Raw genomic sequence first — 27,739 nt, 5'->3', positions numbered from 1 at the left:
GTAAATATACGATTATTTTAGGGGCCTTGAGCAGGCTATTATCTGGGAGAAGCAGGGGTCAATATTATTTTTAGAATGAGTGTATATAGAGGAGAGTGGCAGGAACTACTAATATTTGATGGCTTGTGTGGATGGGGACGGGTTGTAAGTTTTATTTAAGGATACAGGCACTGGTAGGTGACCCATGAGTTTATGGCATACACAAGTTGACCTCTTTGGACTTTAAAATTTAAAATCAACCAAAAAAGAGGGGAGAATGAAGTTGGGATGGGGTGAGAGTGGGCCTTCAAGCAGTGGGAGGCAAATATAATAAAAATACATTACATATATGACATTATCAAAGGAATACTATAAATACTAAATATATAAAATACAGAGAATGGCATTACATAGGAGGAGGTAATTTCATCAAATGTATAAAATAATGTTTGGAAGCTACTTCAGCCTTAATTTAGTTATCTATACTATGTATAATCTCCAAACATGGGAACTTACAATACCATAGCCTGTGTACTCATTTGTGCCAGACACAGGCAGGGTTGTGATAGCTCAGGGCCACTGCTAAGGTCTTAGACAGTATGAGTGAGTGGGAAGCTCATAGGACTTCCTTCCGGTCTGTGAGCAAGCCTCCTCAGCTGTGCTGACAGCTGACTTTCTCCAGAGTGGGTGAATGAGTGCAGATACAGAGGACAGGCAAGGGAAGGAGATGGACCACAGCAGAGATGTTAAAACCATCCTGGGCACAGCGGCTCCTCTGTCTATCACAAAGAGGAAGCCTAGCACAGCACCACAGCTGGGCGACCACAGTCTTATATGAAGTATTAAGTGTGCCACCATCTGCTGCCATCTTGCAGGTCAATTATGCTGCCTCTATTTTATGTCCTCCATGAGTGATACTCTAGGCCAGAATGTGTGTGTGTGTGTGTGTGTGTGTGTGTGTGTGTGTGTGTTTATGTAATGGCTTTAGTCATTATATAGTCATAATAGTCATCTCCTTAATGCTTCCTCAACCTTTATGATATTCAAATCCTTACTGTGTTTTTACTTTCTTTGGAGTCTTCTACGTTTTCTTCAGTTATTAATCCTTCTGTCTTAATCTTAAGTGACTTTTCTGAGAGTTTTGTGTTGTCTGTTTTCACTGTTACTTAAAAATGATAGGCATTTGTGATTTACGAATCGCATGACCTTATAAACATTTCAGACATTCTAACTTTTCTAATAAGAAAACGATAAGAACTTCTTGCATTAGAAATCTAATAAGTAGTTAGCATCAGCATTTCCATTTGAAGATGAGAAAACGGAAACGTTGAGAACAGTGGCCACTGGCTCCAGGTTGTATGTTTAGTCACATGAATCTAAGACTGGAATCTGTGGACATGACACTAATCCCTCTCACACCACCTTCTCGGGTCCTCAGTGTCACTTGTGACGTAACTTAATAGTTTGACGATCACAGTGAGACAGGATGGATCTGGGGGCATTCACACTTCTACAAAACGGTGTGAGCTTCACATGTTTGCACATCACTTAGGGGGAAAGCTGGCATTTGATAATGCATGTAAATAAATGCATTCGCCATCCATCGAATTGTTTTCTTAATGTTTACCTTGTCAACATACATTATGAGGAGGGCATCCTTCCTGTAGGGAATTTATTACCGAGAGCCTGTGTGAAAGACTTCATTTTTATCCTTTTTTCCCTGTTAATTTATTGCTTTTTCTCAGACCCAGTTTCATGTTGTAGTCTAACGCGGTCTCAGAATTCACTATATAGTCCAAGCCGGATTCATGATCTTTCGTATTCATCTTTTAGAGTGTCGAGATTGCATGCTAACCCAATGCAAAGGTGATTATTTTTTAAATTTTGCATCTGCATTTTCTGTTTGCTTCAGGTATCTTAGTTCCCTTTCTAACAGCTTTGAGTAAATGCCCTGAAAAAGAAAATGCTTGCTTAAAGGAGAAAGCATTTGGATTGGCTCACAGCTCAAGGATTTTATCAATAATGGGAGTTGGGAGGAGTGTGAGGAGAGCAGAAGCTTGAAGTAGTTGGTGACTTCCATCTCATCAGGAGCAGAGAGCAGTGATGTATTCTGCCCGCCAGCTCCTTTCCTCCTTGGGTACCATCTCGTCTTTCAGTCCAGAGATATTAGAGGACAGGTCTTCCCAGATCCCAAGATATTAATCAGGAGACTCCTCCATAGGCATGCTCACAAGCACATGGCTGACAGTTAATGCTAGCATCACACCGAGACAGACCCCCCATCTTAATCTTTGCTGTTGTTGGTGTTAATTGGGTTTCCACAATCATTGCAGTTGTTTTCATATCTTATACTGCTAACATTCCAGATGGATGATAAAAAGTCTGAAGAGGAAAGCACAACATGAAGTGATGTTCACACTTTCTTGCTGATCAGAAGGGAAGAAAATGCTATGTGATGGACTCCAGAGATAGGCCGGAGTCATTAACCTTCAAGAGTGTCTCTGTGTTACTCCGGCACAGTGAATAGCAGTGAGACAAGATGCTGGATATGCAGGCCAGTCTAGGAGAACATGGGATTCCTGAAGTCAGCCTCTAACAAGGACGGAGAATCGGGTTAATGAGAAGCCATGATGCATACTTTAATCTCTCCACACTAATGAAACAAAATGCCCCTGAAAAACACCTGAAACCATGAGCTGTTTCTATGGTAACCTCAGTCTGGTTTTTGTTCAGAAAGCATTCGAGGAAATGTGCAGAGATGAAAGCTTTAGGTGGCTGTGTGTATGCAGGGTGGAGTTGGTGTTCGAAAGGCATGATCTTAGCCTCATTATCTACTACAGCAGTATCAACTCTCTCTCTCTCTCTCTCTCTCTCTCTCTCTCTCTCTCTCTCATAGCAAGCAGGTGTCATTTTCATTGTGTACAGAAATAATGCTGGTATTTTTTTTTAATCTCATGGTTGTCAGCTACATTAATGCTGTATTGTGATCTAGTAGGTGTGTGTTTCCCACAGGTTAAATAGACCCTGCAAGTATCATGCTTTTGACTCCCACTTCCTGTGCAAATATCACATTATTCAGAAGGAGATAGGTGAATAAAGGTAGGTTTACACAGAAAAGAAATGTATCAACAGGGATAAAACATTCTCAGGTGGAATTGTCACAGTCCCATAGTGAAAACGCTGGGAATATGATTCCTGATGACTTTATCTTTTATAAGGACACTAATTCCTCCCTAACCACTTTCCTCTTGAATATTTGCATTGACCCAGAGAATATTGAAAGGTTTTGTTCATTATTATGGACAGAAGATTTGGGCATTTAGAGGGGAGGGGGAGAGAGAGAGAGAGAGAGAGAGAGAGAGAGAGAGAGAGAGAGAGAGATAAAGGGAGGGAGGAAAACAGAAGGAATAGGAATGAAGGAACTGTTATTTAGTCCTGGAAGGTGGGGAGAGAGGATATAAAATTGCCTGTGTGCCCTGCTGAGAAGGTCTGATGGCAGGTACCAACACCCTGTGTTACAGTGGGGAAGAGAAAGTTGTTATTCTGGGTCTGAAAGCGGAAGCCACACAATCACAGAAGGTTCAAGAGCTTCCTGAAGCACACAGCCTCTGACCAGGGCTTTCTGAGGCCTTCTTGCAGCTGTGGTATTTGCTTTCCAGGCAGAGGAAGAGCGTGTCAGGCAACCTACAGTGCTCGCAGCAGCAGAGCCTCCCCTGGTATCTAATTCTTAGTTTCATTCTGTTCTTAGTTTCTCTAAGACATTGGGCTTTTAAAACCATCGCCCTTTTTTTTTTTAAATCACAGCCTCTGCTCACCTGTTTCATGAAGTGATCACGTATAGCTTCTGTTGATAGGTTTACCCTTCTGTGAATTGATAAAAAAAAGAGTGCCATTTATTAGATGCCTAAGAGCATTGACCTCTATCAAATTCTCATCACCTTAAAGCATGGATATTGCTCACAATATGATAAATAAATAAATAAATAAATAAATAAATAAATAAATAAATAGTAACACACTTTGCACTTTAATTTCAGGATGGCTATTATGTTAATAGTGTTTCCACCTATTATCTGGCCAGATTTTTAAACATTTTATGCCCACTTCCTCAGAAATGTCTCCTAGAAACAAAAGAATATGAGAAAGTAGGATGTTTCAAAATTAAGGTGTTGGAAGGTGTTAAAATATTTTGCGTTATGGAATCAGAAAATATCTATCATTGCCTCTGAGAACACGGCACAACTACTAATTTTGAATAATTAATTCAATATTCATTATTAATTCAATCATTAATTGTAGTATTCATCTGAACATTACAGATTTGAGAAAAGTATATAGCATGTATATTTATGGTACCTAGTGGGTTAATTTTAGTGTATTCATATTATTTTGCTGTATGAAAATTCAAATCTTTATTGTTTGTCGATGTATTAGAATTTGGGCGATATATGTTCCAAATTAATTATGTTATTGAGGATTCATAAACTTGAAGACAAAACTGGCCAAAAACATTTACTGATTTGTGTGTATCTTCATGTCTGACCACATGAGGGCAGCATAGCATCTCTTAAGACCGTACATTTGTTGGAATCTGGTATAAAGACCATGTAAAAATCATGAATATAAGATTAAAGCTAAAGAACTCAATAATGGTATTTTTATTCAAATTTTCACTTTCCAGCCGAAGGAATTGAGGTCCAAGGCGACCAATTAACAAGTCCCCTCACATAATTGACGTCTTTGAAGGTAGACAGACGAGGAACCATTTGACATTAAAACACGTAATAATAATTACATTAACCAAGCACTTCGATATTTTAAGAGACTTCTTATTATACTGTGCTATTATGTGTGAAAACATTTCGGCTGGAATTGATTATTACTAATAAGGAATTAGCCTCAGAAATCTTCCTTTCTGCAGAACTAGACAAATAAAATGATAGAATAACATTTCTAAAGGACTTTAGGACAAACTTGGAAGCAGAAACATGAAGCGTGTCCTTCTTAGGGTATCCATTATTACTTTCTTCACAATCATGCATTCGTGAGTTCTCTCAGCACCGCAGCACTGTCTTCGAGAAAGAACAGTCACCTCGGGAACAGGGCATGACAGTGCTACATTTCTCATTTTTATGTCTTCCCACCCACACCTTGTTACATAACATGCAACTACATGTTCATTTAGTGAGAATCGTTACATAACACACAACGACATGCAAATCCAGTGAGACTTCTGAAAGGCCTGCTCTCCACCAGTCGCATCATGGCTGACACACGTGGGCGGGGATGCTTCCGTCTGCCTCAGGAACTCCCCCCCTCTCCAAACTTCTCAGGTAAGTTCAAGACTGACTGGGAAATGTAGACAAATGGAAAAACCTTTGTATACAGCTGAAATCTTCCCACCCACTGCCTCCTGCAGGTCTTTACCTGTCTTCCCAGCTTCTTTTCTTTCCCTGGTGCTATTGTTGCTCACCACAGCTGCATTCCAACAACCTTGCAGAATGGACCGTGTGGTGGGCAGTGTATGCATCAGTCTGCCAAGTCAGGGAGGGCGCTGTTATTTGATCAAACATGATCCTAAATGTTTTTGTAAGGCCATTCATGGATAAAGTGTTTGCAGTGACAGAGCTAGTAAAGACATTTGCTATCCGTAGTTGTAGGGGGACAGGAGCTGGCATCAGTCAGTGGTCAGTCTGAATAACAGATTGGTCTCTCTGGGCGTCCGATTTCTCTGCACATGGTTGCCTTTAACATTAGATACTGGCTGTTTCCTGCTCTCAGACACAAATGGATGCCTTAGCTTGCCCATGATGCATGCTTTCAGGTCTTTGAACCAGAATTTCCCATCAGCTTTCCTGGTTCACTGAACTTTGGAACTGGGGCTAGTCTTGATCTTCAAGCTTCTTGCCTCTTGACTTGACCTTGCAGATCCAGGGACTTGCCTCCTTCCCTAACTGAATGAAACAATCTCTGTAACAAGCGTCTCTCTGTGGATATACAGAGTTGGTTGCTTTCTCTGAAGTGCTCTGGTAATTGAAACTCATATTTTCCTTAATATATTTTCAGTTAAAAGCAGAGAGCAATTTGACAGTAATTTGTAAGCTGATACTATGAATGAGTTCAGTGCATAACGTGTTAAACAAGAATCTTGATCTCACGTTGACGATGACATGTGAGTCCCAAGGCATCCTCCTGTATTTGGGTCTTAGTAGGCATTTAACAGGCAGGTGCAGGATGCGTGGACACACAGATTCTATCAATTCTATTGTGGAAGAATTTTCATTTCTATCAGAGCACCAGTGTTTTTCCTTCCCTTCGTGTATAAGAATATTAAAATTATTAGTTTGCTGTGAAGAAAGTGCTTAGCATTTTGTTGCTAGGATACTACTTGGTTCAGCTACAAAGCTATGTATCTTATAATTTCCTCTGAAAGGCCCATGTGAGCTTAGGAAGCTTTGAGTAAATGTGTAAAGAGCAAACGAAGTCCCCGGTGAGTGTTTTATCTGACCGGGGCTGGGAGATGTCAAGGACCAGTGCCTCCAACTCATGAGAAACTGATAAAGCCTTCCCCATAAGGGGCAAGGTCAGGAACACCAAAGCCTTACTCTGCTCTGTGTGCGTGTATCAGCAGGATGTGCAAAAGTGAGTAACCGCAGCTTCCTCCTCCTGGTTGTCTAACAGCCTGAGACTGCTCATACAGACCCCTCCTACTTACCTACACAATTACATCCCACGGTGCTGTAAGTAATAAACCAGTTGAGGTGCTGGGTTTCTGAAGAGTTGATACCACTCCTTGCAGTGTGCATATTCCACTGACCTCAGATCTTCTGTGTCCATAGCTGTAATTTCCTTAGCATCTCACCTGTCTCCGTTCCTTCACTCATAGCCCCTCCTGAGGCCAAGGTACCAAACCATATGGGGTGTGGAGGGGCATAGCAGATTCCTAATGTGTTCAACCTACCGTGAGGAGTCTTAATATCCATTCTCATTTTTAGTCACTGTGTTAACTCACGGTTTTTGGTTAATTCACTCTTTTAACATATGTAAGTACGTTGAAAATCCAGCCTTCAATATGGCACTACTCCTACAAAGGAAGCCGGCAAGAATGACTTAGTTTCCAAGTTCGCATGATGAGGAGAGAGCCAGTGATTTTTATTCTTCTAAGGGGAGCTGGCTACTGTGGGTAGTCTGCACACACTGCTCCTGAACACCATGGTTATCTTTGTCAGAACTTCTCAGTGACCCGACCCCTGCCCACTGCACCGCGTCTCCTGGGTACCATCTTCTCCCTTCCTCTCTTTCCCTTCCTGTGAATGTTGAAGGACATATACTCATCCACAGAGGAGATTTGCTCTCTTTCACAGCAGAATATTGCTGGCTCATTTCAGTCTTTTGATTCTTTTTCTTCCCCAACTGTACTCTCTCAAGCAACACACATACTCGGAGCTATTTTTTTCATGAGAAATTACAGCAAAACTAAAATTTTCCTTTGAATTTGTTTGGCTCACTTATCTGTGTCCCTACCATATCACACCAAGAAACTGGTTATAGAGAAATCTTACTGGTATTGTTGGCTGATGTATTTTATGGCATGTCCAATGCTTTATCCAAAGCAAAGGGTCGATAAATTCCCTTAGAAATAAATTACAATAAAAATTTAAATTCATTTCATGAGAATTAAAGTCATATTTGGACCTAAATCTCTAGTTTAGGACAACATGTTAAAATAAAACTTTGGATATTGTTTTTTAGTGTTTTCTATTAGAGTCACAGCTGTATAGAATTTCTGAACTTTAAAATGTGCATGATATTGTGATCAATATGAATAAAAGTGCTTGTATGTCTTAAATTAAGATAAAAAACTCTGGGATATTGTTGCTATTGCTTAGGATCAACCAACCAGGATTCCACAAAACTTCAAAGCTCAAAGCTCATGTCTGAATGAGGTTAACAGGAGATCAAAAGAAGGGCATGTATTTTGTGTTCAGAACCTATAAATCTTAATGACAGAGGTCAGGATGAAAGCAGGAGCTGTCCTGCCTTACTGTATTTCATGAGCTCACTGATACTTAAGTGGGGTTTCTTGTTTGTTTGTTTAAAATAAAAATGCAATATATAAAACCTAATGAGGTTTAGAGTCTATTAAATAGTCTAAGTTCATTACAGAGTTACATCGATTTATAATTTTCTATATCTGAGCGATAATTACTGTTCTTTTAAGGAAACTGAATTATTTAATGGTAGGAAACAGAGATTGGCAGTTAGAGTCTACCAAACTCTAATGATGAACCTTGGGTCGCATCTACGGTGGGTGATTGAATATTTGGAGTGCCTCCCTCTGGTTGAATATGCGACAATAAAGACTTGAGGACATTGTCTACTCAGAGACCAGAGCTAAATAAAAAAGCAAATGCTGTTTAGCAAAGCATTACCAAACAATGAGGCAAACGGGACAAATGAGAGCCAAGGCAGTGTGCAGTGTACCGAACCTGGGGAAGAATTTGCAACAGAACAGGAGGAAATGACGGCACAGAGGTACAGCTGCTCCTGCTTTGAGTAATGTGATGTTCACCCTTGTGTTTGTACCACAGCACCAGACAGTGGCCTTTAGTATCCATCTTTTACTTGCCTGACTGGCTCAGTTGTGCTATTTGGCATTAATCTTTACCTTTCTCCTGTGCCTCCATAAATTCTCTATGGACAACACTTTTTTTCATCCTCACTTACTTTAAACACCAGGTCTCTTGATTGACAGCCAGATGATGCATTCTTCTTCCGACGAAATGGTACCTAGAAATGATCGAGTATGAGTTACAAGCTGAAACCTCTATTGGCACATTGAATTACATCAGGTTACCTTCTTGGAGCCCATGCTGTTTGCCATGAGAAAGACATATCTTCAGGAGCATCCTTCAGCCTGGACACTGAAATGAAGACCTGACATAGCTCATTCCAGTTCAGGAAAGCCTGATGACATCGGCTAATCCACAGACTGTTCACCAACCTAACCATGGAGGGAAAAACGATGGTTTCCACAGTCCATTGAAACTTGGCAGGGGTGTCTGCTACATAACATTCCTGTAACACTGGTAAAGCACTGCTAAAACCTAGCAAATTTATTAAGGAGAAAAAGTAGCGGAAAAATACTTGTTTTATTTCCATCATGAAAAATATTTTCCAATGTCAATATCTAAAAGCAAGTAGCTGGACAGGAGCCACTCTGGCCTGTGAGGTGCTGTATCCTTTCTTCATGCCAGAAAGTACTCCTGCTGGGAAACTGTACAAAGAGACAGTAGTACCTGCCCAGTGGATCTTCCCAGTGAGCTTGTGGAAGAGTTTAAGTAAACCGTGTGTCACGTTTAGAGTTACATATGCAAGTGTTGATTCTTCTAATGTGGCAGGCCTGCCATAATTCCTCTGCATTATTAGAGAATAATCTTGTATTACTTAGCGTTCAGTTCTTTATTATACAGTGGCCATTCAAACAAGGGGGATTGTGGGAACGCCCCCCTCTCCGCAGGATGTGTGCTGAACATTAAAGCATTGCCTGCTCATTTGTCTGTTTTAAAAAAATGCTACCAGGGCATTTGAGTGGACTGAAGGCTCTCGAGTTTTCCTCCTCAGTTTTCAGCCCTGTGAGGAGAATGCTGCTCTCTTTAACGTTACTGGCAGACAGAGGCTCTCAATGTTTGTGAAGATTTGAGTGTTCGGTAATTGTTGCTAATTGCTTCTGCTCTACACTTCACATTGCTACTGCAGAGCTGGCAAAGGACTCCTTGTTGCAATGAATTCCATCTTTGTTTTCAGATACTAATCGATCTTTTGGAAGGGATGAACATCGCTGCTAAAAGCAAGCAGCAATTATAGATCACACTTGGAAGAAAAGTTCTAGCAGATACGTGCATCATCACACACAATCTTGAGATCTGAATTAAAGGCCAAATTATTTTTATTTTCCAAATATTCAGGAAATCCAACCCAGGAGAAAATTTTTTGTGAATAACCTAATACACACACACACACACACACACACACACACACACACACGATCACATTAATAACTCTTATTTCTATCACATTGCACAACCAACAGAAACAAAATTGTTACTATTATTGCAAATAAGTCAGTTAAACAAACATAAGCATAAGCATATTTTCAAAGATAGCTTCAGAAAGAAATACTTTCACATTCTTTACTTAGGAGTATTGGTTTTGAGACTGTGAAGCTAAATCATGTTATATTCAGTATCACCAACCTCAGAGGTTGATAGCAATGGTGTTCAATGAGTAACTTATATGGTGAATGAGATATGATTGCTGAATGGGATCATCTTTTCCTCTGCAGTGACATTTCCTATGCGTTAAAGATAACTGTATACTCAAGTATGAGGTTAGAGACCCCATATTTAGAAGAGCTAAATGAAACGCATGTATGATTTCCCACAGGGAACAAGTAGTGTAAGCTGTGGAGATATTTGTCATATGACTTGAGTTACTGCTAGTTGCCATTTGTAATCTTTGTTCAGCAAAACCCCATAGCATACACCAACACAATAGTAAAAATAAAAATCAGCAAATTTGTAAAGATTTGGAATTTTTTTCTACTTTTCCATCTTTAATGGGTACAATCATACTACCAGGTTTTGTTTGTATTAAATTGAAGCAGTAAGTCATGCTAGTCTATCAAAGTTAACTATCAAAAAAAATGGCCCTGAAGTAGCAATGGCTCCCTTCTTCTGACAGTGACTTTGAAAGTGATGAACTCTGGGATCGCTCATGGTGGTGGCTTAGAGTCTCAGTTCACTAGTAATTAAACATTTCCAAAGGAAACTGACTGGTATTGAGAAAGCACATTTGGACCATTTACGGAGGACAGAGAGTCCTTATCATGCAGAGGCCAGAAGAGAGACCAGGTAACATAGCTCTCCTTGGTATTTTGTGTCTCCAAAAAATTCACACATTTTCTAGATTCTGTGTTGAGGACCTGTCCGTCTGCTGTGGCTCTCTTCAAGGTGGAGGTGGGGTCAACTTGTCTCAAAGGCAATCGAGGTTAGAGGCTATGTTGGAGAGTATGCACCATTAGCTGCCTACATGCAGGGAAGGGCTTAGTCATCAGGGAGAGGTAGCTGATCCTAGGCAGCATAAGCAGTGTTACGTATCTAACAACTGGCTGCAATTCAGCCAAGAGACAGAGCGTGGGGATTTATGGGACCCAAGAACTCTCAGGCTGGTCATTCGAGCTAAGATGGACTGGACCTCAGGCAGCCTGAATGAACTTCAGACACTTTAGATGATGCTTCCTCGGGTTCCCTTGAGTGACCTTGAACTCACAGCCAGTACTGTTCAACAAGCATCATTGGCAAGACGAGATGACAGTAGGAAGAGGAGACCACACTTTCCTTAATCCTTCTGAGTGAGCATTTGGAGCAAGCCAGCTCCATTACTAAGGTTCAGTTGGATGGGGCTTGTACTGTGGAAGGTAAACAAGACCACTTGCAGGCAAATATCTGTACTTTTGACATTTTTTCAACTCTAATGTTTCATAGGATTTCTGTTCTCATTCTACATACTGCAAATAGTATGATCAAATGTGGCTGAGGGCTTTTCCTGGTATTGTATGGATTGTAGGTGTCTGTATCCATGTCTGAAAACTCACAATAGCTTCCAGCCACATATTAAAAAGCACCATGAATCATTGCGGCCAGACATCCTCAGAATCAGACCAGGAAAATAAAAGCCCTGTGCCTGGGGACTGTCTGAGGAGGGTTTGGGGGAGGAGAGGAGGAAGGAAGTCTTAGCCCTCAGGGAAGGCAGCCCTGAGTCATACCAGCTCCAACAGAGATTGCAGCACTAAGATCGTCAGTTTACTGAGAGCAGCCAGGGCAAACATAAAGACTATAAACCATGGAAAGGATGGAGAGTCAACAGGGAAGTCTAGCATTCGGAGCTACGTTTGAATCCCCGGTCACCAGCACAGCTGCCTGTTTGCCTTCTGCTTTCTACATGAGGCAGATGCAGGACATAGAAGATGAGAAACTGGTCACGTGGGTGTAAGAAGAATAAATACCTTTCCCTAGCACAGTGGAACTCTCCAGAGGTAGCTTTAAGCTGCCCTACCACCAGGGAACCCTAGGGCATGGTCTCAGGTGAATTACCAAATTGTGGGAGGGTTCAGATGGAGCCATTCCCTGCTATCATTACAGAGGAATCTATTGAACACCTCTTACATGTGCTTATGCCAGTGACAGCACCAATGTCACTTCACAGCAGGTTTGGCTCGGACACATGAACATCAGTACCTCCCGTGGTACAGTAGCTGATTTCTATTGCACAGGGACAGATGTCTCCATTCCCTGCCTGTATGCTGGTCACTGTCAGGTAAGGGCATAAGGTTTAGGTGTGTGGAGGAGGCAATGACTGGGAGACCTAGGTCTCTCATTAGATAATTTCATGAGCATATTAAACACAGTCAGGAGGGACAGACTGAATTAAGTATGAGACTGAAATTTCAAATTGCACAGGATTGCATTTTCATAGCAATAAATATTCATACCTCATGAAATCTTGCAAGATGACATCCAGTGGTTGGCGAAGAGCATGCAAATGAATGTGTCTGAAAATAGTGACTGGAAAAATGTAAAGTTGTTTTATTTTCATAGCAGCAAGAAACTACTTATAGTGACTAGCATGAAGCTTGGTAGAAGCGATATGAGATAATTGCTAAGGAAGGCACAAAGAAAACTTGCATTTACTAATAAGTATATATTAATACACAATTTGTCTCAGCTCTAGATCTAGTCACCCTCAAGTCTTTTAATAAATAAGACATTTTCCTCTTTATTTACATAGCATGCTGTACCCAATGGACGTTAAATCACTTACCCAGAGATGAACAGCTAATACGTGATGGATGTGGGAAAAACTTAGGTAAATAGCATGTCCAAGCCAGCCCTTATTCTACTGAGCCTCCACTGCCACCAACAGCGGTGTCCAGTCAGACAATGCTTCACACTGAGGGTCTGCTTTGTTTATTGTAGCTCAAGGGATATGAGGGCATCCGTTCAATGTGGTGATTCTAAACAGACATGTCAAATGTCTGCAATCATTCCTTGTCAGTTCAAATCCTCACCCTTTATTTCAAAAGTTAGAAAGATGGTGCAGTCCTGGCATCCCCATGGCTTTCTTTTGTTTGGGTGATGTGCTTGGGTGCCATGGAGACTGTGTCTGCAGACTGATGTGAGCACGCCATTACAAACATTGCCTGTTCTTGCTATGCCCAAGATGAAGAGTTGTGTTAGCCTTGGGTGGCACCCTGCCATCTGGACCCATGCAGGCTTTCTTTCTTGACACATGTTCACCAAGTGACTCACTTCCCCTTTATGAGCTTCTGTTCAGATTTTCCAGTGTCTCTGTCCACTTTCATTTGGAAGAGTAAATGACAAGAGAAGGCAGAAGCAGAATTAAGGATCAGACAGAGAAAGTGACCTTAGATTTATTTTATTTTTTTAAATTTGTAGATACTGGCAGAACTCTGAAAACAAGCATTAGCTGGGAGCTTTATTAAGATTTTCTCATTATTAGTATTCTAGGGTCCAAAAACACAGATTACAGATATCTGATACATATCTATACTTGGAGCCTCCTAAGCTTTGAGATTCAGTGAGTCTTGAGAGTTAATACTTGATGTGTACCTAATATTTGGTTGAATCTTCCTGGTCTACTATTTAAAAAAAGATGTATTTATTTATTATATATAAGTATACCGTACCTGTCTTCAGATACACCAGAGGAGAGCATCAGATCCCATTGCAGATGGTTGGGAGTCACCATGTGGTTGCTGGGATTTGAACTCAGGACCTCTAGAAGAGCAGTCAGTGCTCTTAACCACTGAGCTATCTCTCCAGCTCCTGGTCTATTCTTGTTTTCCCTGCATCTGCTTAAAACTCTTTGTTTTATCATTAAGCTTACAGTAGGTTTCAGAATAGCTTAGGCTATCAACTGAGTCCTTTTTATAAGATCACAATCAAGCAAACAGACAGAAACTATAAAATAACTTGAGCTTGATTGGCGTCACTACACAGCTGAGAGCACAGGCCAAGCACTACTCTCTTATCCACACATGGGAAGTTATTTCTTAGCAGAGGAGAAAATAGTAATAGGACAAAAGGAAGGACCTGTAGAGACTATTATTCATGATGTCATAGAAATCGAGAGGTTTGGTTCAAGCACATTTTGTTCCTGAGACCCCTTTAAAAGGGGAAAATGAAAACAGAATATCTAATTTCCCTTGAAATTTTAAGGCATAGTTATTCAAAGTATATTTCTAGTGTATCATATGATCCTAGGTGGGTTTGTGCTTAGCTAACTGGAGACCAAGTCCTTGAGTGGATATATGGAGTTCAATGGCCAGCTTCTTGCTACCCAATTCTGTTGAGGTTTGGTTTCCTATATCAAGCATTAGCTCTTTTTGTTGTCTTCCACATCGTCTTCATAAACGCTAAAACACCCAAACAACAATACAGACCTTGCTTTATTGACAAAGATGATGATATTTCTGATAAATTTATTGATCAGAAGTCATGCAAAGAAGTAGCTCAACATATTTAGTTTTTAGATGCTGTATGAATGTCCAAATCTCACTAAAGGAAGGCAAAGTCGTGGCTGCCAGTGAATAATAGACATGGTGATAACATGTATAAAAGTTGAGCCGAAGAAACATTTTATGTTTTACATTTACATTTCAGCACATGTAAACAACACTTTGATGTGTATTTTAAAAACATATAAAGGTTACATCCAGATTGTCTTGGCTGATGCTGCTGTTTGAGTCATGGATCCATTTGGTATCTTTCCTAACTTTCTTCCTAAAGAAGAAAGATGGTCAGTGGTCTAGAGACAAGGGCTGTCATTGGTTAGTTGCTCTGAGACTATGGGTCGGTCATAGCAGAGAGCTGGCTGTACGGAAGCACACACATTCCACCTTCACATAACCAGTGAAGTAGCCCTGTGAACCGGCTGACTGCCATATGCTTGCTCTTTAGAGGTGGAAGGACAGATCCAGTTCCCCAGAGTTGCTGTTAAAACGTTATCTATTAGTTTCTTTTAGTATTCCTCTGAGCTTTCGCTCCAAAGCAATACATCCATCGTGCTGGATGGTTATTTGAAAAGCTCAGTGGGTAAAAATGCTTTGAACTGTACTTCTCTCTTTAGCTGGATGAGGACATCTGAAAGCCCATCTCCCATTTTCTTTCATTGTCACTAACTCACTTTGACAGTCCATACCGAGGAGAACTATATATCACCATGTGAACTAGAATTGGCCAGCCATTTAAATCCTCTCCTGGACTGAATGCACAAAGCAATTTTTAATTTCTATTTTTGTTTGCTGCCTGAGATGCTAGGAAAACTCAGATATACAATGACTGCCTTTATCCTATGTACAATCAACATTGCTTATTTGATAAATAACCTTTTATTCAGTATTTGTTACTTGGAAAGTATTTCAGGAGCCCCCTCTCCAATAATCTTATCTTCCTTTTATTTTAATACTCAGTCTTTTGTAAATTTATAACATGTCAGGTGTCTACTATGACCACCAAATCAGATACTTATCCATAAACATAAATTATGCACATAAATCTAGGTACAGCTCGAGCTGTGTAATAGAATGCACATTCGCGACCTGCCTTAGATCAGTTTCAAGGGAGGGCATAATTTTTGTCTATGACTTTTTGATGCTTTTTAAAACTGTTCCAAAATTAAATCCATCATTATAAGATATTACTTGTATTATGAATATAAACCTTAGAACTCTGATTATGTTTGGGTCACATCATTTGAAGTGCTGAAAGGAATATAACTGGACATCTTGACATTTGGTGTCTTCCTTTCCAGTTCAAATGAAGCTCTGTACTCCAACTAAATCATCCCTGCTCTCTTCATGCTTTAGCACCCAGCATTTGGGGGTACATTGTAGTGGCCGGATTACTAAAGCAATGGGGCTTTGCTGAAAACCCAGTTTATGGTTCGCTTGTTCCTAAGAAAAGCCTGTGACCTAATATATAAGACATTTTGAAGATGTATTCTTTGCAAAATTGACTTATTTTCTTGAATGGCACATCCAGGTACATAATCCAACAAGCGTGGCTCTCTGGAGATGTAAGAAACAGTGTGGGAGGGCCCAGGAAAGAAGAGTCTCTCACGGGACTCTTCCACTCTAAGAGAATGTGACACATCTCAAGATAGTTAAGAATCTGATATACACAAGTGCAGTGGAGGTAGGAAGTGGGCAGGATGCCACCAACATTCCGAGGGTTTGGCTTTTCTCTTAGAATCAAATTCAAACTTGTTCCTTTACCACAGGCCTACATCAGTGTTTTTTCTTTTTGGTCAAATGTCAGAATCTAATGCCTGCCTTTCAGAATCAGATACTCAAGCTTCACCCCCAGGGACTCTTTGGCTTAGTCATCCAAAAGTCCCCTAGCTATAGAGCTGCACCTTCATGCTGGGAGTTATTGCCTACTGCGTTCTTGTTCTCTGTGTTCATTTAGCTTCTCTCACCTGCCCACTGTCCTCCCCTCTCCTGCCCCTGCCCCAGTGATTTTTGTCTTCCCAAACAGGTAACTTGGTAGCATCCATTCCTGAGTACTGTTTTTGCGTATGGATCCAGTGGTTGCTATTAATAGCATTCTTCCAGGATCTGTGGCGTATTAGATAACACATACCTGTGACTAGTGAAACTTAGTTAATGCTCCTATAAGCTGTGGGTGGTCTTCATTTTATAGAAGGAACCCAACACAAAACACTGATGAAATATTCATGTAGATGGCAGGGGTAGAATTTGAACTGATGTAGTTGGTCGCTAGTGCCATGAAGTCTGCCCAACATTGCCAACCATCTTTTTCTTTCACATCATTTATGCCTTTATCCAATCTTATCTCTTCAAGCCAATCAGACTCCGACTGCCCAGTCCCTTTACTCTCTTGCTCCCTCTAAAATCTCTGTGTTTGCTCACATGCTAGAATAGAGGTGAAGCTTTTTAAAGTATAATTACATATCTTTATTTGCCACCATGTTTCCAGTACTATAATATATCAGAAAGTTTCCAGAAACATACATAAAAGGGAAAATAAATTTCACTTTTATTTTTAATTTTTTTTTACACTCCAGATTTTATTTCCCTCATGGCCCACCCCCTCACTGTTCCACATCCCATACCTCCTCCCTGACCCCTCCACCCGGCCAGGTCTCCACAAGGATGTCCCCATCTGCCCTCAAACCCCACCCCCCCCCAGGCCTCTAAACTCCCTGGTGCCTCTACTCTCTTGAGAATTAGGTGCATCTGAATCCAGACCCAACAGTCCTCTGCTGTATATGTGTTGGGAGGTTCATATCAGCTGGTGTATGCTGCCTGGTTGGTGATCCAGTGTCTGAGAGATCACAGGAGACCAGGTTAAATTGAGATTGCTGGTCCTCCTACAGGGTCTCCCTCCTCCTCAGCTTCTTCCAGATTTCCCCTAATTCAACACAGGGGTCTGCAGCTTCTGTTCATTGGTTGAGTGCACATACCTGCACCTGACACTTTCAGCTGCTTGTTGGGTATTTTGGAGGGCAGTCATGATGGGTCTCTTTTTGTGAACTCCCCATAGCCTCAGTAATGGTGTCAGGTGTTGGGGTCTCCCCTTGAGCAGGATCCCACTTTATGTCTGTCACTGGACCTTCTTTTCCTCAGGCTCTTATTCATTTCCATCCCTGAATTTCTTTTAGACAGGAAGAGTAGGTCAGAGCTTTGACTGTGGTATAGCAACCCTATCCCTCACTTGATGCCCTGTCTTTCTGCTGGAGGTGGGCTCAACAAGTTCCCTTTCCCTACTGAAGAGCATTTCATCTAAGCCTCCTCCCCACTCTTGAGTCCCGAGGGTATCTCATTTTCCAGGTCTCTGGTACATTCTAGATCATCCTCCCAATCTCCTTCATCCTTAGGTTGCCTGCTGGCCCTCAGGGCTTCAGTCCTTCCCCCCACCCCTAATACCTTCTTTTTCTCAGGCTCTTCTCCATTCTCATCCCTGCAGTAGGTAGGAGGTTTGGGGGAGACCCTTCAGAATGTACCAGAGACCTGGGAGGTGAGAGACTCTCAGGACTCAAAGGGAAGGACCCTAGATAAAATGCCCTACAGTGGAGAGAGGGAACTTGTAGAGCCCATCTCCAGCAGAAAAACAGGACATCAGGTGAGGGATCCTACAGTCAAAACTCTGACCAATAAAAATAAATTTCTTATGTGATAAATATTCAAAGGGTTGATGAGACTTCTTAGGTCATTGTTCTTTTCTGATGCTGGTCTGCAATAAATCTTCATGGTTTGAAATGCTGAATGGACGGTACAGAGGTTAAAGGATATTTGGTTTTCTGCACCCAGTATTTCATCCATCTATACAGACATCATGGGTGTGTGTGTGTGTGTGTGTGTGTGTGTGTGTGTGTGTGTGAGAGAGAGAGAGAGAGAGAGAGAGAGACAGACAGAGAGAGAGAGAGAGAGAGAGAGAGAGAGAGAGAGAGAGAGAGAGGAGAGAGAATCAACAGCCCTTGTTTTCCTCCTCTGATATGCTTCAGGGCAGCCTGGCTGCATATGGAACATCACAGAGGTCCTGAGTCACTGACCTAAGGACTAACAAGGTCTGAGTGTCAGAACTCTGCCACAAGAGGAATTGGTGGGCCTTTGAGGGCCTAATGGCAATGATCTTACTCTGTGAGATGAAAACAAGGGGCTGAATTCCTTTGCCCTTAGACACAAAGAAGACACATTGTGTCCTTAGAGAATTCTCATTGATGTAGTTCTATCTTGAGACAAGGATCTTGAGTGGCTTAAGGGATAAAAATATGGGTTTCAGAGTGAATAGGTTGGTGGTGTTTTGTAAGTGTGCACTCAGCATTTACCAGAGGTGATTATTTTCAAATCTCTTCTTTGTTTCCATTATTTTTCAATGGGGTGATAATAATGTGTATTTTGCAAAATATTAGAAATAAGATGAGTTAATATTTACTTTAAAGTCCCTCATCTGTGAGAATGAAGTAGCAAGAAATGCTGTGACATCTGTATGCATGTCTTTAAAGCACATTAGAAGCATTTAGCTGTGACTGGCTCCCTTCTAGTAAGTGTTAGCCAAACACTGTACCATGAAAGCAGACCCAAAACAGAAGCGGGGCATCAGAACTTGTCTGAACCTGGGACCTTGTGCTTTTGTAATGCTGACCTCAATGATGCCACCAGATTCATAATTTCATATGTCCTCTGGAAAAGGCATTCCTGGCTTACCTTGTGATGCATGGGAATGATGTAGCTATAACATCTACTATATCGGAAACCCTGGAGCTGTGAGTTTCTTTTGTAATAAAATTCTGAATAATGCCTGCCTAGCTAGAAAGGAGAAACATTGAGCACTCTGCTGTTACCAGGGTGTGTATGACTATTTGGTTTTAATCCTTGACATTTACATGTTCTCAAATTTCATGGCCAGAAGGGCTAATAGCAAATATTGCATCTGATTCTGCCATGGGCAGGCCTCAATACCCTAGATTCTTGTATGACTCAAAATACCTTCATCCCAGGCTAAGGCAAGGGTAAGAGCTTTGTGTTTCATTTTCCTCCAAATCTAGCTCCCATGATTAAAATTCTAAAGTCCAGAACACGTCGTGCTTAATTATCCAACAACCACTGAATCTCATTCGAGCAAAAACAGTTTGATCGATGGGTCCAGCTGTGACCATTGTGCAGCCTGAATTTTCTGATGGCTTTAAAGTGTTGGCTGTGCAGCTGTCATCTGGAACTTTATAATGCGCTAGCATTAAAATGCCAAAGCTATTTTACAGTCCTGTTGGCATCCATGAGAGAGATGGCATTCTTAAGGAGAACCTCAGTGTACAATTTGTTACATATCTGAGTGATGCTCTAATCAGCACTAATGTTTTTGTTTCTCTTAAATTCCCGTATTAGTGTAATTGAGCAGTTTTGAATAGAGCTAACCCAGGATAGGTTTTTCCCCCTAAGTGAAGGGCTATTAAAGAATTGAGATCTTATTTTGCTCCTGCCTGCACACTGTGGCTTATGACGGCTGAGACCACAGAATGGGCTTCTTGCTTTATTCATTTCCATAAAATTTGCAGTTTATTAGAGAGACTTGAGAGTGGAGACTGCGTTCCAAATTTCTTCTCAGCAAGGCTGTCAGAATGAATAGGGAACAGAAGAAGCTCCGAAAGCAGGAAAACTCACTTTGCTTTAGCAAGACAGGACAGAGAGACTGAGGCAGCGGCTCTTCCTTTGTTTCTGATCTGTCCGCGATCCCAGGATGTGATTAGTTGGAATCAATCCTAACTGCCGTGGAAGGCACTTGGCAGTTCATCCACATAGGTATTGAGGTGGAATCGGGGAGTAACGTCTATATCAGCCTAAGCAAGAAAGGACTGAGCATGCAAATAGTCAGGAAAGGAATAACAATGTTTCCATGCACTGTGACTGGGAGAGATGTTTATAGTCTTTTCATGACGCAATGACACGCCTGTGCCCCAAGTCTGCAGAACAAAAGCAATCTAAATGAAAGTAGGGTATCTTGATGTCCAATCTTAAGTAAATAGATCACTTACTAGCACTGAAGGTCATTTTCCATGAAAATATCTATTTTTTTATATCTTAAATAAGTGAGCAAATTTTGGTTCATGGCATTTTTCATAAATTTATAAACTGTAATCTGGTGTGTGTGTGTGTGTGTGTGTGGTGTTGTCTTTTTTCTTTTTTAAAGGATATTTCTAGTTTAATCCCAAAGGATTCTCAGTAACTGCTTGTTGGACTTTTCAGTAAAATTGAGGAAGGGAATTAATTGATGAGTGGAAGGCTTGCTAATGTGTTTCTTACAGTATGCATTAAGACATTGCTAAGAGACTATCCACATGAAGTAGAAAATCCTTTGCAGCTGCCAATGTTACTTATCCACCCACATAAAATATCCTGACCTCTGTTCACTTTTAGCTGAAATGAATTTTTCAAGTTAAACTTCCTTTTGGTGACTGTTTCCACACCTCACATTTAGTATTAACCATTAATGTTCCCTATCTCTTTAGATCAAGGAATAAAACTCACGTTTTGGGGCTTTTCAGCCCTAAAGCCTAAGGTTTAAATTGGCTCTCGTTCTCCATTGGTCATTACCCAGGAATCAATCTTGCTCTCATGCAGCTCTTACTGCACTATCTGAGTTCTCTGAATAGAACAGGGATGGACCTTTGTGACTGTAATAGAGGACAAGAGTAAGTTCAGCTGGAATCTCAGCACTTGGGTTCATAGTGTTAGGTAGGACGGTAAGTGGTTTGCAACCTCATAGGAAGAACAACAATATCAACCAACCAGAGCCCACCAGAACTCCCGGGGATGAAATCACCAACCAATGAGTACACGTGGAGGAACCCATGGCTCTAGCTGCATATGTAGCAGATGATGGGCCTTGTCGGGCATCAGATGCCCCAGTGTAGGGCAGGGAGGCAGGAGGGAGGGTGGGTGGGTTGGGGAGTACCCTCACAGAGGCAGGGGTGGGGAGATAGGATAGGGAGCTTCCGGGGGGGAAACTAGGAAGGGAATAACATTTGAAATGTATATAAAGAAAATATCCGATTAAAAAAATGGAAAAAAAAGAGAATGTACACTTTCAAAACTATCCATGTCTTAATTTTGATTTAATGATTTATATCTTCAGGAAGTTGCAAAAAATGAAGAAATTAACACATTTTATAAATGTCCATTGTCTTATTTTAGAATAATCATCCAAGTTAAACTCAACTATTGCAGATAGCATATTGTTGGCCAAACTAAAAATAATTACATGCAATACACATTTTTATGTTATTTGTTCAGAGATCTTTCTCTGTAGCCCAGAGTGGCTTCCAAATCCTGATCCCCCTTCCTCAGCCTTATGAATGCTGGGATTACAGGTGTGTGCCATCACATCTGGATGGACTTTTAAATTTTAATTAAGAAAAGGAGCATTATCTGTTTTATACCAAAAGTGGCTTCTATATAACATATTTCCAAACATTGATATTAACCAATAAAATGTATTTTAGTCATAGTTATTACCTAGACAGCTATGGATTAGTTTGTCCTTCATATACTAGTTTGGCTTATTTAACTATACTTACTTATATCATACATTAAATTGTTCTGTATGATGTTTCAAAATCTGTTCTTCCAGTGTTAGTTAGCAGGAAGTGAAGAAAAGGAAGGGAATTGAAGATATAGGAAGTTTGTGCTGGAAATGGCAGCGAATTCTTGCATCCCAGAGACCCGGTGCTTGGGAGGATGATGCTATGAGTTTGGGTGCTGTACAAAGTATAAAGGGAAATTCTGTCTCAAAAAAGATAGAGACAGACTTAGAGAGAGAGAAAGAGGCAGAGACAGAGACAGAGACAGAGGGTAAATAGATTAATGATAGACATTGAGATATGATAGATATAGATAGATGATAGATAGATAGAAGATAGATAGGTAGACAGACAGATATATATGATGTGACATAGACTGAAGAGATGTACCATATCTGAACAGGAAGATCAATGATACATAGAAAGCCATTGATAGCAGGATGAATAGCAACCATACTCATTTTCTTATAAATACATAAATTCCGTAGGGTCAATCTAAATCAAAATATATCATGATATATAATAGAGGAAACAACAAAGATAAATAGGAAGTCATAAAAGAAATAGTGCTAAATCAAATCATAGGCAATTAATCACAGAAAAATGCATCGACAGCAAAGTGCATTAGAAAAACCTATTGTAGAAAAACTTATCGTAAAGATGCGGAGAGAAAAGGATCATCAGCCCAAAGTATAGCTCAATAGCGAGAGTAGAATAATGGCACAGAGACTACTCTTAACGCTCATGTAGTTCTGATAAACGAATCACTAATAAATGACTTGTATTAAGAAAGAGACATCTTAAGACTCAGAAAGGAGCTATGATTAAGAGGAATATCTGCCATGAGACAATGAAAGGGGGACAGAGACAGAGACAGAGACAGAGAGACAGACAGAGAGAGATTAGAGAGATTAGTAATGATAAATAAAGGTTCAATATGTTCAACGCATGGGAAAACAACAAAGATATGCCAAAGTTACAAATGAAGATGATTGAGATCATTTTTAGGTATCTGTGCTATTTAGGGATATAATTGAAAGCTTAATTACTGCATTTTTATTAAACCAAATATGAACAATAAAAATGTAAGGATGTGATTTGGACAATTGGTTTAGTGTTTTAAAGTAATTGTCACTTTTGCGAAGAAGTGGGTTTCCATGGGGACATAACATCTTCTTCTGTTCTTTGTATCCACCAGATATGCAGGGAGACACACATGCAGGTAAAACATTCATATACATTAAATAAAATAAACCTAAAAACATCATAAAAGTGTAAGCCATAAAAGCTTGTTTTTCTTTACCCTGAGAGTAAGGGAACTGGTGAGTATAATCACGCCAAATGACGTCATTTAGAATAGACACATATAAAACAGAAGGGAATCTTAAGATAAATGAAAGTGATGATTTCTATAGGTTGTCAATGGAATCAACTAAAAGAAGCACCTCTGTGTGTGTCTGTGAGGCAATTTTCCATATAATTAAAGGAGAGTGGAGACCAGCCCCTGTGGTAACTTCCAACAGGTGGCCAGAATGTCAAGAGGTTTGAGGAAGAAACCGTGCTATCCACCTTTACAGGCACCTTCCTGATACGGCTGTAATCATACTTCCACAGCAGACTCCAGCCTAAGAGTGCAACTGAAGACAAACAGCTCTCTATGTACACCCCAGGCCTTTGACACAAGATTGAAACTACTGAGGCCTTCAGTCCTCCGATTGAGCAGTTACCAGCTTCTCAGCTTCTCCAGCAAGAACACAATCTTTGCTAGATTTCCTAGCCCCTAGCCTATAAGCCAATCTATTAATGCTAATATATGCAGTCTATTGATTATATTCCCTCAAAGAATCCTTCTTAATACAAACAGCTTCCAGAAGGGCTTTCAAACCATTGATTAATTTTCCAAAGGAAGAGAAGCGCAATTAAAATGGAAATTATTTGTGAATCTATTGAGTGTAGACAAAAGATGGCAAAATATTTAATGTCTAGACTTAAGGTGTCAGATTTCAAAAGAGCTTGTTGACATTTTGCGACTCTGTCCCTCTTCTACCTGCAGCTCTTTCCTATAAGAGAACGTATTTCTCTCCATTAATGGACCTTGGGCAAATCACATAGTAGAGCTGTTCACAGCAACAACTCCATTTCTTATATAAGTTTTGTGGATTAGTTGCCTTCATGTTTGTGGTGATGAGATATCTAACAATGACCAGTGCAAGACAGAAGGGTTGTATCGATTGGCTAACATTTCCAAACTATGATCCACGGTGCAGGAGGTACTGTTTTGAGAGCTGCACTTGTTGGGGAGTCGGGAGCAAGAGGCAGCTGCGTATACTGCATGCCTGGCCAGGAAGAGAAAAGGAATAGCAGTGCATAGGATGATGCCACCCACTTTCCGCGTGATCTTCCTTTTCTAGAACATCTTCAGAGACATACATACAGTGTATAGAGAATTATGCTCTAGATAATTCTAAATACTGTCGTGTTGACAGTCAAAACTAATCGTTCCACTTGGCCTTTGTTTACTCCTTGGTTCAGTCTAGGGATGAGATATTCTTTTTCTTTTTCTTTTCTTTTCTTTTCTTTTTTTTTTTCCGGAGCTGGGGACCGAACCCAGGGCCTTGCTCTTGCTAGGCAAGCGCTCTACCACTGAGCTAAATCCCCAACCCCATGAGATTTTCTTTTTCTTAACAACCTTGTGCTTTTCTCTATGTGTTTACGTGGAGATCAGAAACTCTTCTGAAGTACAGGACGCTGCCACCACATTCCTTCATTTTTTTTAAGGCAAAATTTATTTTAAGTGATTCATAAAAATTGTATAAAATAATGGAGTACTGTCATGATTCTATACACTTCTTTATTGTGCAATATATAAATTAGGTTAAATATAACTATGTCCTCAAATATTCAACTCTTCTTTATGGTAAATCTTTCACAATCCTATTTCTAGCCTTTTGAAATATACAACAAATTAGTGTCAACTCTAATCATCCTTCACCAGTAGTTCATAGGAACTTGTTGCTCTTGTCCAACAGGAAATTAGTGCCTAACTTCACATCCTTTTGTAAAGCATCCATTTCATTTACAAATTCTATGAAGTCAGTTTACATTTTGTGAGATTCAGCTTGACTGAAATCAGGGTGTTTATCTGGGTCTGACTTATTTTATAAGGCTCTCATGCTCCAAAGGTTGACTCCATTCCTTTTAATTCCTGTATAATATTCCACTGTGTACATATGCTGTGTGTTACAATTCATTGTCTTATAGACATTTGGGTTATTTCCATTAATTAGTAACTATGGGTAACTAGATTTGCATGATCTTGAACATGCTGATTACATTTTCTTCGAATATGAATTTGTAATGGATTATTGCCTCATGTGATAGTCTTATTCTTTTATTTTTGTGCTGAACATTCATACTGATTTTCATGATGACAGTCCTATAATGTGCACTAACAGTGACACTGGAGAAATCTTCCCCTCTATCTTCTGTCCTGTCATTGATTGTATCTTTAATCATTTTGTCACAGTTTTCTTTTTGGAGTTGACTGATATCTTTGTAGCTTTAAATTTTGTCATCATGATGATTAGTTATGTTGAATAGACTTTTATATATCTATTGATCATGTAGTTATCATTTTTTGAAAATTTTGACCTATTTTAAATGATGACTGGATGATCTAGTGGGCATGTTAGTCAACAGTGACTGGGAGAGTGGTGACTGGAAGGATGGTTCTGCAGTTAAGAGCATGCACTGTTCTTGCCAAGGTCCCGATTTGGTTCCCAACATCCATGCTAGAAGGCTCCCAGTTCCTTTTAACTCCAGATGTATTATACATCTTCTTCTAGTTTCTATGTGCATCTACATGCATGTACACATATCCACACACATATCCACATATAAATAAATATAGTTCTCTAGCCACTGTTACAGTTTAACAGAGACAAAGATAGTTTGGCCGGTTTGAAAGTACATTCAGAGACAGATTCTCACAGGAGCCAGTGAGAATAGAATAGAATTAGAACAAGGAGGGCAGGCTCAGAGTAAGCCAGAAAAAGAGCCTCCAGATAGACTCAGATAAGAACCATGGTTGCAAGCAAGGGTATAAACTCCAGAATTACTGATTCAAGGGGAGGTGAGTGATTGCCCTGTAACTCTAAAATGTTTGACATGCACATGACACCATTTCAAATGATGGATCTGCCCAGGAAGAAATTGGAACATGGGGCAGAAGGAGAGGAATGTCCCAAGTATAGAGGGACACTATATATTCATTGTTTTACCAGAAAGAACAACCTCATTTCATTTTGCATCAACATAAATCCTTATGAAAGAAATGAACACTTGTGTACTAAAAGACCAGAAGACTTCCAGTCCATGTGGAGAAAGGATTTGAGAGCTTTGCATATTTTGCAGACTCAGAATAATTAAGTGTGATGGAAAACTAGCTATTGAAGGCATATTCAGACACATGCAGTAAATACCCTTTGCCTTACATAAACAAACACCCTAGCACTCTCAGAAAATTAAATTTAAGCCATAATACATTAGCCCTCATCTGACTCAATATCTGGATGATTTGTGGGTGCTGGAGAAAAATTGAAGGTGACAGTCATATTTCTACTTCATTTTCAAAATTTATTCATGCTGAACCACAGGAAGAATCGGGCCAGGTTCTCTAAATACCAAGAATACTGTGCTTGTTCATCTCCTATTATGGCATGCTTAATTAAAATCAATTGGTGATTTTTAAATTTATTCCATATTATTGGACTAAAGTACAATAGCAACAATGGTTACTAAACATAATAAACTATCCCCATGCTTGACCTGTGTCACTGTACATGTCCCATAGTCCTTTGAGACAGGCCAAATTACCACCTTCAATCTACGTGTCAACCAACTGAAGCTCTACCATGTTTAAGGGACATTAAGGACATGGATCTTTGACACTGCTAAGTGTATAGAAACGTACTTCTGTTGGTGGCCAGCTCTTAGGATCGTGTGCTTGAATGAAGAGCCAGCCTCTCTTTGCTAAGAGGTCTTCGCGTTAGGCTCCCAGATTAAGAAATAATGATCAGAGAGTTTATGATAATTCTGCCAATTTTCTTGGCAAATATTCTTTCTGCTCATGTAACTAATGTTGTAAGCACCACAAACAATAGATGCGAGTTAAGAAAGGTTCCCTCGAAGGCTAACTTGATCTCATTTGTAACATACATTGGTTACTTTGTTATGTGAGTCAGATTCATCTGGGCTGTGTGGTTGTTTCAAGGCTAGCCGTGTGCCCTTTAACGGAAGATTTTGCAGGCTGATATTTCATTACTTTCAGATTAGTTGATCAACAGCCCACAGCACAACATTAACTTTGGTTCCTGTGAAATTGTTCAGGCTAATAGGTTTCAAAGGTTGTCGTTCAATTTATCTGCCTATTAGAAGAAATCATTAAATAGAAGTAAACAGCTTTTAGAAATAATGAGTTTTTCATTTACTGGTGGGAGCACTTTTCTTTAAGAAGGCACAATGAATCACGTAGTTAAAGCACTAATTAAAAATGCTTTTCTTTGATTTACTTTATTTT

The 27,739-nt window shown here is 40.1% G+C and overlaps 1 long non-coding RNA gene across 2 annotated transcripts in view; it reads left to right on the top strand.

Annotated features, from left to right (window-relative positions):
• The first annotated feature begins 5,003 nt into the window (after positions 1-5,003).
• LOC134485928 (uncharacterized) overlaps positions 5,004-27,739 on the top strand; it is a 162,107-nt gene continuing 139,371 nt past the window's right edge. For both annotated transcript variants that reach the window (XR_010064324.1, XR_010064325.1), the window contains exon 1: positions 5,004-5,312. This is a non-coding gene — a long non-coding RNA (uncharacterized LOC134485928). The remainder of the gene's footprint in view (positions 5,313-27,739) is intronic.

This window comes from Rattus norvegicus, chromosome 2 (genome assembly GCF_036323735.1).
Source record: "Rattus norvegicus strain BN/NHsdMcwi chromosome 2, GRCr8, whole genome shotgun sequence".
Lineage (NCBI taxonomy): Eukaryota > Metazoa > Chordata > Mammalia > Rodentia > Muridae > Rattus > Rattus norvegicus.
Note: the sequence above shows the minus strand (reverse complement) of the source record. Positions and strands in the feature narration are given on the sequence as shown.